Raw genomic sequence first — 15430 nt, 5'->3', positions numbered from 1 at the left:
TGTTTCCCAAGGAGATTTACATATTACCCAGTGCCCCCCTTCCTTCAGAAGGGTTTTATGCAGCGCCCGCTGTGTTCAGAGCATGATGGGCACAGCCCTTGGGTGGGAGCAGCTGTCCATGGAGTAGCCAGGGTGGATTCCTGGCGCTGCCCTAGGTCAGCTCGGAAGAGGCTGTTTGTCCCAGTGTCCCTGGCTCTGGAACTGACAGATCTCACTCAAATCGGGATCATCTGTTGTCACTATCTCTGAGCAAGCAGTTTCCCCTTTATGAGCTTTGGTTTCCCTGTTTCCTCACCTGTAAAGTAAAGTAGAGAGATAAATGACTGTTCTCTGGGTCTCTCTCTCTCTCTCTCTCTCATCAGAGGTAATGCAGTAAAGCACCTGCCCCAGAGCACAAGCTCAGTAACTAGCAGCTGTGATTTTTATGTCTTTCAGACTTCTCTTTCGTTGGCTCTTTATTGTCTACAGAGTGAAACTTCATAGTTTGGCATACGAGGCCTTCCTTCCTCTGGCTCAACCTACATTTCTGGCATCATGTCCTGCCACCGCCTTCACTTGCTCTGTATTTCTCATGGCGATCCCTTTGCTTCTACTAGGGGATCTCTCAACCTCGGTGCTACTGACATTTGGGGAAGGGTATTTTTTTGCTGGGGAGACTGCTCTGTACCTCGATAGAAGCCAGAGGCATTGCCCCGCCGCCCAGCCACGACAACCATAAATGTCTCCAGACCTCACCAAATGTCCCATGGAGATAAAATCACCCCTGGTCGAGAACGCCTGTTCTAACACCTTTTCTTCCTTTTTCTCTCTGAAACACTGCCTCACCCTTCAGGGCCTGCCGATACGGTCTCCCCACTGTAAAGCCTTCCCTGTCTTCTCCACGAAGAATTAAAAACTAGTTTCTTTCTCCTCTGGGCTCTCCGGGCCCTTTATTTTGTGTTTTTTTTTTTTTTTTTTTTTTTTTGTTAGTGTTTACTTCTTTAATTTATGACTCATGTGTCCACTAGACTTGGTGCTTACTGAGCAAACCTCATCTTTTCATCCCCAGCATCTAACACAGTATCTAGCATACAGATTTAAAAAAAAAAAAAGCTAATGGAGTATTCGGATGGGTTCCTGGAAACATACAACTGATGACATGAGGTTCTTTCACAACATCTGGTTTCAAGGGGGCGATGGGAAGATGCTCGGGATGTTAGAAAGGAAGAATGGCTAGGCTGACCGTGGTGCTCGGGGAAGACACAGGAGTCTGGAAGGAAATCTGAAGAACCTCCATGTGCTTTGGGGGTACAGGAAACACAAGTGCATAAGACAGTGATGCTATAAAACAGGTGTTGATGAGGTCCAAAGGAGCCACTTCAGGCAAGGCCAACATAGAATTCCCAAAAACGGTGAGCCAGTGGGGCTGGACTGAGTGCAGAAGACAGGGCTTCTGATCAGAGCCAGGCTCCGTCCCCGACTGCGTACATTACCATGACAACCCAGGCCTCGCCCTGGCTCCAGTCCAACCTAATTGGCCTCCTTGCTGTTTCTCAACACTCATTGTGTCCCCGCCTCAGAGTCTTTGCACCTGCTGGCTCCTCTGCCTATAATGCTGTTCCCTGGATGCCTGACTTACTCCCTCATTTAATCCAGATTCCTGCTCAGATGTCAGGCCACCGGATCACTAGATCTGTGACAATATCCTTCCCAATCAGTCTCTACTCCTCACTAAATACTTACCTGCTTGTTGTCTATCTACCTGCTGTCTGGATGTTAAGTCACACAAGGACAGGCTTATTTTGTCTTCCTTTCATTCACTGCTGTACCTTCAGGGCCTAAAACAATGCCGGGTGCACAGTAGGTGCTCAGCAAATATTCGCAGAATGAGGAAGCGGATGAATGAATGGATCCATGGAGTTGGCCTTGAGTTGAACTTGAAATGAGGACGGAGGAGTGGAAGAAGAGAGTGTGGAGCCAGCAAGCGGGTGTGGACGGAAAGGGCTGCAAACTGGGGGATTTGGCAGGACCCACGAATCTCCTCTCAAGGTGTATGAGCGAGCTGGGACCACTTCCCCCAAAGCTGGCAGGCGCCAGGGAGGGCAGAAGGATTTACATTTGGCCGGCGACTTCTGCTAAGGCAGACGTGTCAGCAAAGATAATTGTAAAATATCAAGTGCCATGGAAACACTTATTAATACCAGGGGCTGGTGCTCCGATGGAGCCGGAGGCTCACTCTGGCTCCGATTAACAGCCAGCAGTTTGCAAGTGCGTCCAAAGCACTTGGTTTCTTGGACCGAAAATCACAATCCTCAGTACACAATGATTTAGTGCCTTCTGTCAGAGTGTCTCAAAGCATGTCACCAGCAGTCACCCTGCCCACGTCCTTGGGAGGAGGTGGCACTGAGCAGCAGGTGCTCGGTCCAGTTTGTTTTTGACTAATATGCTTTGGAAGCTTGTGTCCTGTTTTCCACGATCACAGATCCAGTTTTCCTTTCACTCCAGCCCGTCTCCGGGTGGTTCCTTTGCTCTTCCCCCGCAGCATCCAAACCGACTCCCACCTGGCCGTTCTGGATTTCCGAGGCCCCATGAGGATACGGAGGGAGGTGCCAGGATGCAGCCGGTGGTGATACTTTGGCCCCTTTATTGCTGGTGGGAGAGGTCAGAGCAGTGTCCTCCCTGCCATGACTCAGGTAGGGGTGGAAGAAGGAGAGGGGGCCACGGACAGCCCCCCGGGGGTGGGGTTGCTCCCGTGTGGTGCTCACTCTGTTTCCCAGCCAGGCTGCCTTTCTGTTAGCGGAGCGACGGGAGAGCTGGTGGGTGGGAGACAGAGGTGATGCCACGAGATGCCAGAAATAGGAGCCACTGAGGACAGCGGTGAGTCGTATGGGCTTCTCACATATGTCCCTGAGCACAGAAGGAAGGGAGGGAGGGAGAAAAGGAGGGAGGGAGGGAGGGAGGGAGGGAGGAAGGAAGGAAGGAAGGAAGGAAGGAAGGAAGGAAGGAAGGAAGGAAGGAAGGAAGACAGACAAGTTCACAGAGGTATTCAGAAATTGGAAATCTCGAACTCTTGAAGCCTGTCCCTGTAGATGCTGGTTTCTCTTAAGGACATTCCTGTCTTCTCTTGCTTTGATGGTTTGAGAGCAAACAAATCTGTTGCCTTTCACCAAAATACTTGAGAGACCGGATCAGGTAAATCCCTCCTCCCTCATATCTGTTCTAAGCAAATATGGTTTGCTGAGCATCGGTTTCTCTGATGCTCCCGGGCTGGGTGGCTGTATGTCCACAGGGCTTGGCAAAGGTCCTTCACCACTACTCCCAGGTTCGGGTGGCCCCTGAATGGGTGATAGAATTCTCGGGACACCAGCCTGGAACCTTCTCCGGGTCTGGCCTGCACCCCAACCCAGCTCAGGAGTTGAGCTCACTGGCAGTGGGATTGGTGCAGGGGCCCCAGGCCTCTTGCCGGCCAGGAGTGACTTGGGTGAGCGGTCCACACGTCGGTGCCACTGGGCGTGCTTCCCATTGGCCAGGCCTGGGGGACACCCTGCAATTCCTGTCATCGTCTTGCTTTGAGTTTTCAAGACCTCAGGTGGAAGGTGGAGGGAAGAGAGACTGGGGACTCTGGGAGAACATGCTGGAAAATCTTGGGAGAGAGGATGGGGGGCGGCTTCTCTGAGTTGCCCAGTGCACCCCAATTCCTCACCTGCCCCCTGCTGCCTCCTTCACCCTCGGGCTGGTCCCTGTCGGCCTGGAACCAGCTCCTGGGCCTGCCAGCCTCACCCTCTTTACCTGCTCGGAAACCCATCCCCTGCTACTCCTTTTGATGACTTCTCCTTAGTTGCCACGAAGAAGTGCTCATATCAGCAAACAGATGGCGGCTGAGGCATGTAGCATAAAATATATTTATCAAGGCAAACAGCTGTAGCCCATTTCACTCGGCAGATTTCTATTAAAAGTTCTCCAGAGCTACAAGCCGCTCTGAGGCGGCAATCCGAAGGCAGCCCAGGGAGCACGGCTTTGTGCTGCTCTCTCCCCACCGCCTTTCTTCATTGGGCAAAGAGAGGAGGCCCAGGCCCCAGACTCCTCCTTTGCCAGCTTCAATTAAAGTGTACCCTGGCCTCTCCTGCCTCGCTGGATGGAGGGGCCCTCCCCAGTGCTCCCACCTTCCTGGGGCTGTGATAAACAATGGGGTGGTGATGTGGAGGGGACATGCCACCACTGGTGCTGTGAGGGCAGAGCGGCCTCTCTGGGCACCTGTCCTGTCCTCACCCCTCCCCGCCCCTGCCAGGACAAGTCCACTCAGAGGGGAGCTGGGCAGTCCTGGAAACCATTACATGGCTTCTGTTCCCTCCAGCCATCCTCACACTCTTTCTCACTGTGCTTCATGCTTCCTTTATTTTGTTGTGTTTTCTGATGGCCAGGACGTTGCTGTGGTCTCTCCTTTGCTGTGGTTTGGAACTGGGAGAGCTGGGATCTATTCCAGACGCTGCTGTTAATTTGCTTTGAACTTGGGCAATCCATTTCATTTGTCTGGGCTCTTAGTTTCCCCCTTAGAGGGATGTGATTGGATTAAGGGAGCAAACTCAAGTGCCTTCAGGGGCTAGGCGGGTGGGTAACGCAGGTGTGGATGGCCACGTGTGGCCAATGCCCAAGTGCATAGTGCGCGCCATCCCGAAAGGCATTTCTGAACTCGAGAGCACTTCAGAGTTGTGGGGACACATCTGGTACGCGGGCCTCTAGTCTGAGACCCCCCGCCCTCCGCCCCAGATTCAATGTTTGCCAACATGCATCAGATGCTAATATTCCATAATGACTCTTGGCCGATGGAGTGGAGTGATCTGTAGGAAAACTACGACTTTTTTGCATTTTATTTTAATAGACTTACTTTTTTTTTTTTTTTTTTCCAGAGCCATTCACAGCGAAATCAAGAGGAAGGGACAGAGAGTTGCCCTATGTCCTCTGCCCTGACGCAGGCATCACTTCCTCCACAACCAGCATCTCCCACCGAATGAGACTTAGTTACAATCTATGAACCAACATTGGCACATCATTAGTATCTTCGGTTTATAGTTCCCAATGGCGTTCACTCTCAGTGTTGTGCGTTCTATGTGTTTGGACACATGAGTAATGACATGTATCTACCGCCACCGTGCCCTAGAGAGTATGTCACTGCGCCCAAAAGCTTCTGTGTTCTGCCCAATTATCTCTTTCCTTGATCCCTTTTGCATTTCTTTTAAAGGAGGGATAATGAAGTAAATTCGTGGAGACCTTGGATGTTCTGGGTATCAATATGGGGATCACCCGTGGTCTTGAGAAGCCATGTGGTTTAGTGGGTCAGGGACTATAGAGTCACAATGTCTGCATTCAAAGCCCAGCTCTGCTTCTTAATAGCTGCATCACCTCTCACCCATTATTTAACTATACCCCAATTATACCTTGGATAGATTATTTAAATATACCTCAGTACATCTCTGTTTCTTCAACTAAAAAAAAAATGGCAATAAAAATAGCACCTATTTCACAGAGTTGTTGTAAGGATTAAATTGATCGGTCTGAATAATTCATCTAGGATTATGCCTGACATGGAGTAAGTGCTCAATAAATGCTAATTGTTATTTATTGAAATGACCTTCCAGCTTTGGTGTGTTGGCACCAAACAAGCATGCAATGAGTGCTTTTGTGGAGCTAATATTTACAGATAACTGGCGAATGGGGCAAGCGTTATCTCCTCCATCAGACAGATCATCCTTTGGGTTTTGCCTCCAGTCAAGACATAAAACTAAAAATTCTTCTTATACATGATACACTTTTACATGCATCATGTAATTAGATTGCTTGGCAGGGAAGAGGCAAGTAGCGCCTTCCTTATTTTACAAAGGCAGAAGCACACACTTAAAGAGGCTACATAATTTGTTCAAAGTTCACCCAACTAGCAAGTTTCAGTGTTGGGATTGGAGTCCAAGATATTGGATTCCCTTGATAGTGGTCTCTCTACTTCACAGGACTGCTTTCCTACATGCTAACTAGCTGCTGTGATTATGGTTAGTTAACAGAGCCAGGAGAGCTCTGTTGATTTGCAGGGTTCCCCAAAATTGCCAAAAGCATCTTTCAGGTGCTTGTCCAGAGCCCTGATTTCTGGACCCCAATCCAGGCCTATGAACCTGCATTCCCAGAGGAGAGACCCAATAATTTGTGCGTTTAACAAGCACCCCAGCTGATTCTCGTGATCAGAATAGTTTGGGAAATAAATGTTGGGCCAGAAAATTCTGCCAAGAAACCTCACTAGTCAGCTCTGCCCCCAATATCAGAATAGCTGTTTTCAGAAGATGTGATAAGGTCATGAGGGGGAAGGCGAAGAGTGTAGCTAGCTGGAGGGACCAGATGAACAAAGTAAGTCTGGGACTTATTAATTCAATTTTCCAAATAGTTATTGAGTTCTTATTTATGAGCAAGGTGCCTTGTTAGGTCCCACATGTCAGGTCGAGAATGTCATGGAAAGCAAAAGAGCCAGTTATCAGAGTTGCAGAGCATTTAGTGGTTTAAAACAATGAATGCACTCACTTGCCTGACCTACTTCCAAGGAAGGGTACTGACACCAGGTGGGGATGTTATCTCTCAATGTCTAATAGATTATGTTCAATCGAACATTGCAATTAGCTTTAAGCTATTTTTTGGTCAATGAGTCTTTCGGGAATAAGTGCAGTACAATGGGGCAATATGCTAAGAGCTTGGTGTACAGAAGAAAGGCTGTGCCCAGCCTCAAGTAGCCTTCATTTCAGTAGGTGAAAAAACATTTGGAATATATCATTGCAAGATGTAATTCAGGGTAATTATCATTCATAATTATAGCACTACAAGTAATGGTTAGCTCCCTCTTCAGTTAATGGTGTATTAACTTCAGGAAGTACGGACAAATCTCCAAGCTCACCATCACCCTACCATGAATGCTTTCCTGCTTCTGACCTTCTGCCCACGCTGTTTTAATTAGGCGTGTTATTTCTTCATTCTCAAGCTCCACCCATGAAAATTCTACCAATGTCCCAAGGCTCAGTTAAATCCCATCAAAACAAAATGATTTCTATTCCTTTTGGTAAGGCATGACCTACACCTCCTCTGAACCCCCCAGTGGTTCCTCCCTCATGATTCTATCTCCTGCCCTGTAGTTTGTTGTAAGCCTGGAGCTGGTCATACTGGAGTTTTGCCAGTGAATATTAGCATACAGCTCCACCCACAGCAGGTGTTAGATAATCGTATAGTTCGCTAGTGAGGGTATTGGCAGAGGACATAAGTATGATGAACCCGAGGCTCTAAGTTTGATTCCCCAAAGGTGGCCTTTGCTAGCTGGACATTTTAGGTTGTACCTGATGGAAACATAGTTGACATCATTTTAAATATCAAAGGGACTTTTTGACTCACAGAACTGAAAAATCTGTGGCATTAATTTCCTCAGCTTTAGGCACAGGTAGATCAGAATTTGTAAATGTTGTCAGGAATCTTTTTTTTTTTTCCATCTCTGTTTTTTTTTTTTTTTTTTTTCCTACGCCAACTTGATACTTGGGTGGACCATTCCCATGGTGGGGCAAAGATGAGTCCTAGCATCTTTGGGATTATATATTCCACCCACTAATCAAACTCAGAGGAAAGAGAGAACTTTTGATGAAAGCCCAAGGCCTGCCCCTCATTGCAAGTCTGATTGGCCACTGCTGAATCCAAAGGTGATTGGTCCTTAGCTCCACTGGAGCCACAAGAATGGAGACTGGAGACAACTGTACGTACATTCCTTATGTAGAAAAAGGAGGGGAGAGGGTGGATGCTGAACAGGCAAAAACAACAGATGTCCCATCCAGAGTTATTTAGCTTTCCATAGGAAAACACTCGAAACAAATTACTTTCTTAAACACTGATTTCATTTCTGATGCTAAACAGGCATTGTAAAAAAAAAATGCATGCATTAATCATAAGATGAACCAGTCCCAAAGCATGTGAAAAGCTCAGTACAACTTGTCTTCACTATGGAATAGACACCTGGAATCACAACCCATGTAAATTTATCCTAGGTAAGTAGTCGGAGGTGCATACAAAGTCAAGGTTGCTAATTGCAGCAAAATTTGTAGAAGGATGATTTCCAAAATGGGAAATGATATCAATATCCAAAAGAGAGATGGTACGTCCATTAAAAGTGATGCTGTGTCCTAGAAATGTACAACGTAACACAAAAGTACAGAGATACAAAAGGATTTGTATATTGGAATCTCTAGTTTGTATGATTAAACACAGTTGTAACAAAGGCTGGAAGGAGGTAGACTTCAACGTTAACAGAGTTTCATCTTTGAAAAGTAAAAGCACCAATGCGTTTTCTTCTCCTTTATATTTTTCCATTTCCCAATTTTTGCCCAAGAACGCTATTATTACAGGATGGGGAAAAAATACCCATGTTTTATATTTTTAAATTCATGCCTCAGCGTCAGTGCAATTGAAAACACATTTCATTGAATTTATGGTGACTGCAAAGTGGGACAACCCATTCTCTCTGGGACAGAGCCCAGATGACACACAGAGAAGAGCCTTGCAGCCTGCCCTGCCCCGGGCTAGGCAGGAGGGCACCACTTGCTTCTTTTACTCCTGGGCCAGGTTTCTGTTATTTCCATATGGGTTGCATCCTCATTTGCTGCTCACTTAGCCTTGGGGTCAGATAACCACGCCCTCCTTAATTTATTAATTGATGGAAGGAGAAGGGGAGGAAGGAAAAGGGAAGAGAGAGAACCAAAATCTTTCCCCCCATAGGACTGCAATAAAGGAGCATATGTATCAACTAAAAAAATTTCTTGGCGACAAAAGCTTTTTAATTGAACACAGTCTCTTCAGCCAACTTATGTAAATTCTATCCCAATTTTGGGCATCTATTTTGAGCACAGAGAGAAGCGGTATGAATCTTGCCCTAAAATTGTGCTCAACAGAAGGGGTGACACCATATGGATGCCATGTTATCGGAGCCCGTCACCTGCTACCCGAGATGAGAAATTACAGGTTCTAATCGCCTTCCCGCTGCCTGAGCAGCCCTGGTAGGTGGGGAGCACTTTGGGCATCAAGGTTTGGTGTGACAACCTAACACTTGCCATGGGCTTTGTAGCCACAGGTGGCTGGGAGGGTGCAAGGTGAAGGATAAAGTGAGCCGCAGTCTCGGCATGGGAGACAGTGCTTGTTTCTACCTCAAAGGAGCTGGATTTCCTCCTCCTCAGCTTACGCGGGAATCTGGCTCATCCTTCAAACTATTACCACCTGAGAGGCAGTGGGTGACAATCTAGACTGACCTTGAGTGACTCTCCCATGGAAGTCAGAAAAGTGAAGAAGATAGGAAAAGAGATCAAGGAGGATGGTGGACTACTCTGAGCATCCCCATCCATGAGAATTCTTCACACAGACACCCTCCCCCCATCTCAGGAGAAGGATGTTTTGGCATGTGACATGAGCTGTACCAAGAGAGATAACAGAATAGAGGGTGTGGGGACAGGGGGAGGGAGGGTAGGTCGCCTGCCTTTAGTCCACAGGTGGCTTCGAATGAATCTGGAGGTATTTCTTCTGGAGAGGTATTTTTCACAGATAATTATTTTTCCATTACTCATTTATTTTAATTTTATTTTTTTAAACCATCTGAATAATTGTTAGATATGATGCAGGAAAAGAATAAAGTAGGCACATTTTACATTTCGTTGCTATACATAATTTTTCTCCCCAAGTCACTCCAATTCTTAGGCTAAAGTCAGAGGCCAACGCAGTGTCAGATATTTATTATTTCTGTCTCTTACCCATTAAGGAAGCCTAAACTTTGTATCGGCCAGTTGAGTACACAGATGTTGACATGTAGCGGTGCTAACTCTGGATGATTTGAGTAGTAAGTAGCAAGCATGAAATGGTGGTATAGTTGTCGGGTCTAGAAACAGGATCCCTCAGAGGACAGGCTCTGTGTCCCTGGTGCCTGGAAGACAACTGGGCACAGAATGGGTGGACAAAAATGTTATTAAAGACCTGGATGGGGATCCCTGGGTGGCGCAGCCGTTTAGCGCCTGCCTTTGGCCCAGGGCGCGATCCTGGAGATCCAGGATCGAATCCCACGTCAGGCTCCCGGTGCATGGAGCCTGCTTCTCCCTCTGCCTGTGTCTCTGCCTCTCTCTCTCTCACTGTGTGCCTATCATAAATAAATAAAAAAATTAAAAAAAAAAGACCTGGATGTACAATTTCCAATTCTTTCCCACTTTTGCTTACAGAGCTAGAACATGCAAGAAGCCAATGGGTCTGTCTTTGAAAACTGTTGGGTCCCATAGTTAAAGCAACAGGCTAGAAGTTAAAGATTCCAAAGTCCATTGAGGATTTGAAGGCCTTTTACTTCACCAGCATTCTCTTTATAAAATGAGGCCACTATAATGAGTGACCTGTATCAAGTGGTTGGTCAACTCAGTAATTCCAGACTCCAGTGTGCTCATTGATCTTGATTCTCCTTTGCCTAGATGAAGAGTGTTTGGGTTTTATGAGAAATAGTATTTTCTACCTAAGTAACTCGTCTGCTCTGTGTCAGATGTTGATTTTCCTCCCTCCCTCTCTCCTTCCCTCCCTCCTTGCCTCCTATCTTTCATCCCTTTCTCCATCCCTTCCTTCATTCCTTTCTTTAACCATAAATACTCACTGAACACTTACTGTTTTCTAGTCACCATGATGTTTATTTGGGATTAAAAAAAAAAAAGAATGAGGCATGCCTGACTTCAAAGAATTTATAATTTAAAGAAGGACTTGCAAACAACCAAATCCATAGTTGTACTAGCTTAATATGTGTTATATGGACATAGGAAGGGCACTATGGGAATACAGAAATGAGATCTCCAAGTCACATATCAACTCCAAAATAGTATAAGATTATCAGATTGTGTGTGTGTGTGTGAGAGAGAGAGAGAGACAGAGAGAGAGAGAGGGAGAGGAAGAGAGAGACAGAGAGGGAGAGAGGGGAATAATGAAGGAAAAGTAACAAATCATACAATGAACTCTTGGTGTTAGGTGTGGCTTATTGGAGAAACCATCTGTGATACTTCCTACTATCAAAGTTGTTTTGAGGAAAATTGAGGAATGTATGGAAAGGACTTATCATAATGTCTGATTCATAAAAATACTCAAAATAGGAGTTAGGATGTTGGTCATTGTATTAATATCATTATACTGTTATACACAGTTCAGCTCAACGAACATTTAAGAATATCTAGTACTGTATTAAAGCCCTGAAGAAACATAGGTTCCAGTAAAGAATAAGTATGTGCAAATGATTAATCAGAATCTAAAATAATATGTGCAAAAAAGAGAAATATGAAAAAATGTAGAGAAGTAGTATTGGGAAGGGGATGATTAAAATGCATGTGATAGTATGAAGAAAGTTTTAAAGGATGAATAGGAGTTTGTCCTATGAACCAGGAGTGGGAGGGAAGGGCATGGCAGGTAAAGGAATTAATCAACATGGCATACCCAAGGCATTTCTAGAGGATAGATGAGAATAGTTGTTGGGGATGGAAAGCCTGTTAGCAATAGAATAACATTTTTAACAAATTACTCTGCAGTAAGTAGCCACCATGCGCATATTTCTATCATCAGACTCATCCATCTGTATTGTAGCTTTCCCATATTTGTGTCTCCTATAGGATTGTGAACTCCTTGAATGAAGAGTTTCTTGTTAACCTTTTTACCTCTATCTGGTATATACTATGTGGTCGATATTTGTTGAATAATGGATCAATTAAAATTAATTCCTAAGAGGAATCTTAGATGTTCCTCTATATGTCCTTGGCATTTCAGAGAGTTGGATACCTCCACCGCCCCCAGGGTTATCCAATGAGGACACTGGTGGCTACTTTCCATGTCTTCAGAGAAGGAGACCAGGCCGAAATATTTTAGCTACTGTAGGGAGATTGGGCATTTAACATCACATCATCACCTAACAATAAGATTTTATGCTGTACCAAAAATTAGATGATTAAAGCAGCCTATGGGAGAATTCTTCAGTGTTAATTTTTTTTTTTTTTTTGGCCTGTTTCTTATAGACAAAGGACAACTGACAGGGTTGGGCTGGGGATTAATTCTAACTAGAATGGATTTGCTAGGAAATGAAATCTGAAAGCCTTGACGAAAAGTAGTTTTTCAGTAGATAAATACAGGGTTGAGACAAAATGGGATAGGATTTCGGTCTAAGGGACCAGCTTTGACAATTGGTGCCTTAGAGGGCCCCGGGGAGGGGAGGCTCAGAAGGTGGGAATCTCCTCTGCCTGCAAAGGCAGATGTCAGCTTGAGTGACTTTTCTCACATATGACCTTGGAAAGCAGGAGTTTGAATGACCATTTTTCGCTCTCCATAGGGCAGGTTTCTGTGCTCTGGAGGAGGTTCTCGAGGATGCTGCCCATTGAGATTCAGCATCTCGAGGGCAGGAAGGAAATAGGTCTTCATTTCCCACTTTTTATCTCCAGTACCTGACTCGGTCGGTACCTGGCACATAGTAGGTGTTCTCTAAATATTCACTGGGCGAAGGAATGAAAATAAGAATTAATACTTTCATAGAACATACTCTGTGCCGGTCATCGTTTTAAGAGCTTTGAATGTGTTAATTCCTTTTTTAAAAAATATTCTATTTATTTATTTATTTAGAGAGAGAGGGAGCAGGGGGAGGGGCCCAGGGAGAGGGAGAGAGAGACTCTAGCAGACTCCACACTGAGCATGGAGCCTGACAAAAGGCTCCTTCCCATGACTGTGAGATCAGGACCTGAGCCAAAATCAAGAGTGGGAAGTTTAACTGTCTGAGCCACCTGGGCACCTCTGTGTTAATTCCTTTTACCTCTGCAACAAACTTATGAGGTAGGTTCTATTGGGGATAAAATGGCAATGAAATGATGGTAGATGAAGCCAGCTGAGCACCATCTGCCTGCAGCTCCAAGGGCAGGGCCCATACTCTGGGGCTTTCTCTTTGGGTCAATCAAGGGCAGCCTATGGTGGAGATGACATCTTTATGGTTGCTCCCTGACCCTAACCATTTGCTAAGTAGGGAGGGTCATCTAATAGCTCTAGGTGATCTGGGCCAGACAGAGCAAACTTTATGATAGCCATTTGCACAGCTGCAGCAAGAGCCAGGCAGGTCTCAGGCTCCCTGTTGAGTGATCACATCGATGGTAAACATGCGCCTTTCCTTGAAAGCAAAGCCTTCTCTGAGCTGAGCCGTGGGGCTGAGTGTGTGAGGGAGCCTCTGGGGAAGGCAGGTCACCCTAGACAGTTAATGTAAACACAGCTGCGATCCTCAGTGGAGAACGGTCTCTTAGTAGCAACTGCTCGGCCAGCAGCTCATCAATCTCTTGCATACAGCTGATGGGAGAGTGTCAATTTTCTGAAGTGTCTTCTCCAGGATAAGCCCCTCCCTGGATCAGAGGGGCAGATATGGACTGGCCTCTGAGCAGGGTGCTGGGAGACAGTACAGGCCCTGGAGCTGGCACTTGCTTCCCTCTCCTCAAGAGACTGATGGAACTCAGGGAGGCTTGAACCATCTTTGTTTGACACGAACGTTTTTCTCCCGTTGGCACACTCACTGCCATGACCTCACCTTGGTGGACAGCAGAAATGCGTTGCCAGCTTTTGATTATCCGAACTCAAGGACGGAAGCAGTGTATTATTCAAGAGTGGGCAACCCAAGGCCAATTTTGACTTTGGGATGCATTAGCTCTTTTATTTCACTTATATGGCACAGAAAATTAGAGCTGGGTGGGACGATAGAGGTAATTTATTCCAAAATCCTTATTTTCTTTTTAGAAAGATTTTGTTTATTTATTCATGAGAGAGACACAGTGAGAGGCAGGGACACAGGCAGAGGGAGAAGCAGGCTCCCTGTGGGAGCCCGATGTGGGGCTCAATCCCAAGACCCCGGGATCACGCCCTGAGCTGAAGGCAGACGCTTAACCATTGAGCCACCCAGGCATCCCTCAAAATCCTTATTTCACAATGAAGAAAAGAATGGCTAGAAAGGAACAAATATGATAACACTGTTCAATGGATAGCAGCTGACCTGGGTCCATTGCTCATTGCATTAAACTATCATGTTTTCCAGATATACACAAATAAGTCTACAGCCAACTTAACTCAGAATCACTGCCCTAGATGATTAGGATGAAGAAGTTTCCATGAATTCTTCAGCCTGAAGAACCCAGAAGTCTGCATTTCCCTTGTCAGGGAGATGGGTTTGTCATCTGGGTGGAGACTGGTCACAGGGTGGTATCTCTGGTCTACAGAGAAGGGGGTCGGGTGGGATGGGAGGGTGATGCAAAGTTTGGGCAGGGTCTTGGAAGTTAGCTAAGCCTAGGTTTGTATTCCAGTTTTGCCACCTCCTTACCTTCCTTGTGACTTTAGGCAAGTAAGTTCTCTTTTCTGAGCCTTCATCTCCTATTTTGAAAATGTTAAGGACATAAACTATGGCTTTGTTACCTTTGTCTGTCAACGCTGGTCATGGATGGTGATGGTACAAGACTTGGAGCTGGGTTGTCCTATGTAGTGTCTTACTTCATCCTCACAATTTATTTTTTTTAAATGTGGTAAAAACTATTATCACCTCCATTTCATAGAAGAGGGCCTCATGTTTAGAGATTTCAAGGGTCAGAGGCAGGCCTCGATTTTCACTTGGATGTTCAACTTGGAGGTGCCAAATATTGGGACACCTGAGATGGAAGACAAGGTGAATGACATCTTGAGATGGATCTTCTCTTTGAGTAATTCATACTCAGGCCAGAGGGAAAGAGACTGGTAAGCAAAGAGTCCCAATACGGTATGATGCAGGCTCTTCAGGGTGTGGGAAGGAGCTCCTATCCCAGAAGGGAAGACCAGGGAGGGCTTCCCGGAGCACGTGTCTCCACTGACTTGAAGGACGGAGAGAAATCACCCGGCTGCAGAAGTATAACATTCACATCCCAGATATTAGAGAGATGTGAGAGTTTCAGTAACCTGGAGGTGCAGACAAGCTGAATATAGTTTGAGGATCTATAAAGAGCTGTGAGAGACTGGGAGTGGGGGCGTGAGGGGCGTCAGCCAGCAGTCAGATCATAAAGTACTGCATATACTACGTTAGGGACCCTAACGTGTTGGGGACCTATGGAGATTCTTAGGGACATTATCATCTTCGAGTTTTAGAAAGATTACTTCTTATCTCACAAGATTTCTGCAGGAATGGCCACAGCCTTTCCACAAACCTGGTTCAGATTATGGCTGAGCAGGAAGGCTAAAATAATATACAGGCAGTGGACAGACAGTATTTTCCAAATCCCATCCCTAGACATTTCTATCTGAGCTCCCTGAGACCTCCCATCCCTTCCCGGCCTTAAAGACACTAGATCTGGGCTGAGAAGCACTGCAGAAGCCCCAGGTTGGAATGGGGAAGAGCAGAAGGTGA

The 15430-nt window shown here is 46.0% G+C and overlaps 1 long non-coding RNA gene across 1 annotated transcript; it reads left to right on the top strand.

Annotated features, from left to right (window-relative positions):
- Nucleotides 1-2479: 2479 nt before the first annotated feature.
- On the top strand, nucleotides 2480-5251 carry LOC125755042 (uncharacterized). Its single transcript, XR_007410544.1, has 2 exons — nucleotides 2480-2856; nucleotides 4887-5251. It is a non-coding gene; the product is annotated as an uncharacterized LOC125755042 (long non-coding RNA).
- Nucleotides 5252-15430: the final 10179 nt, after the last annotated feature.

This window comes from Canis lupus, chromosome 5, assembly GCF_003254725.2.
Source record: "Canis lupus dingo isolate Sandy chromosome 5, ASM325472v2, whole genome shotgun sequence".
NCBI lineage: Eukaryota > Metazoa > Chordata > Mammalia > Carnivora > Canidae > Canis > Canis lupus.
This window is presented reverse-complemented; position numbering and strand designations above follow the sequence as displayed.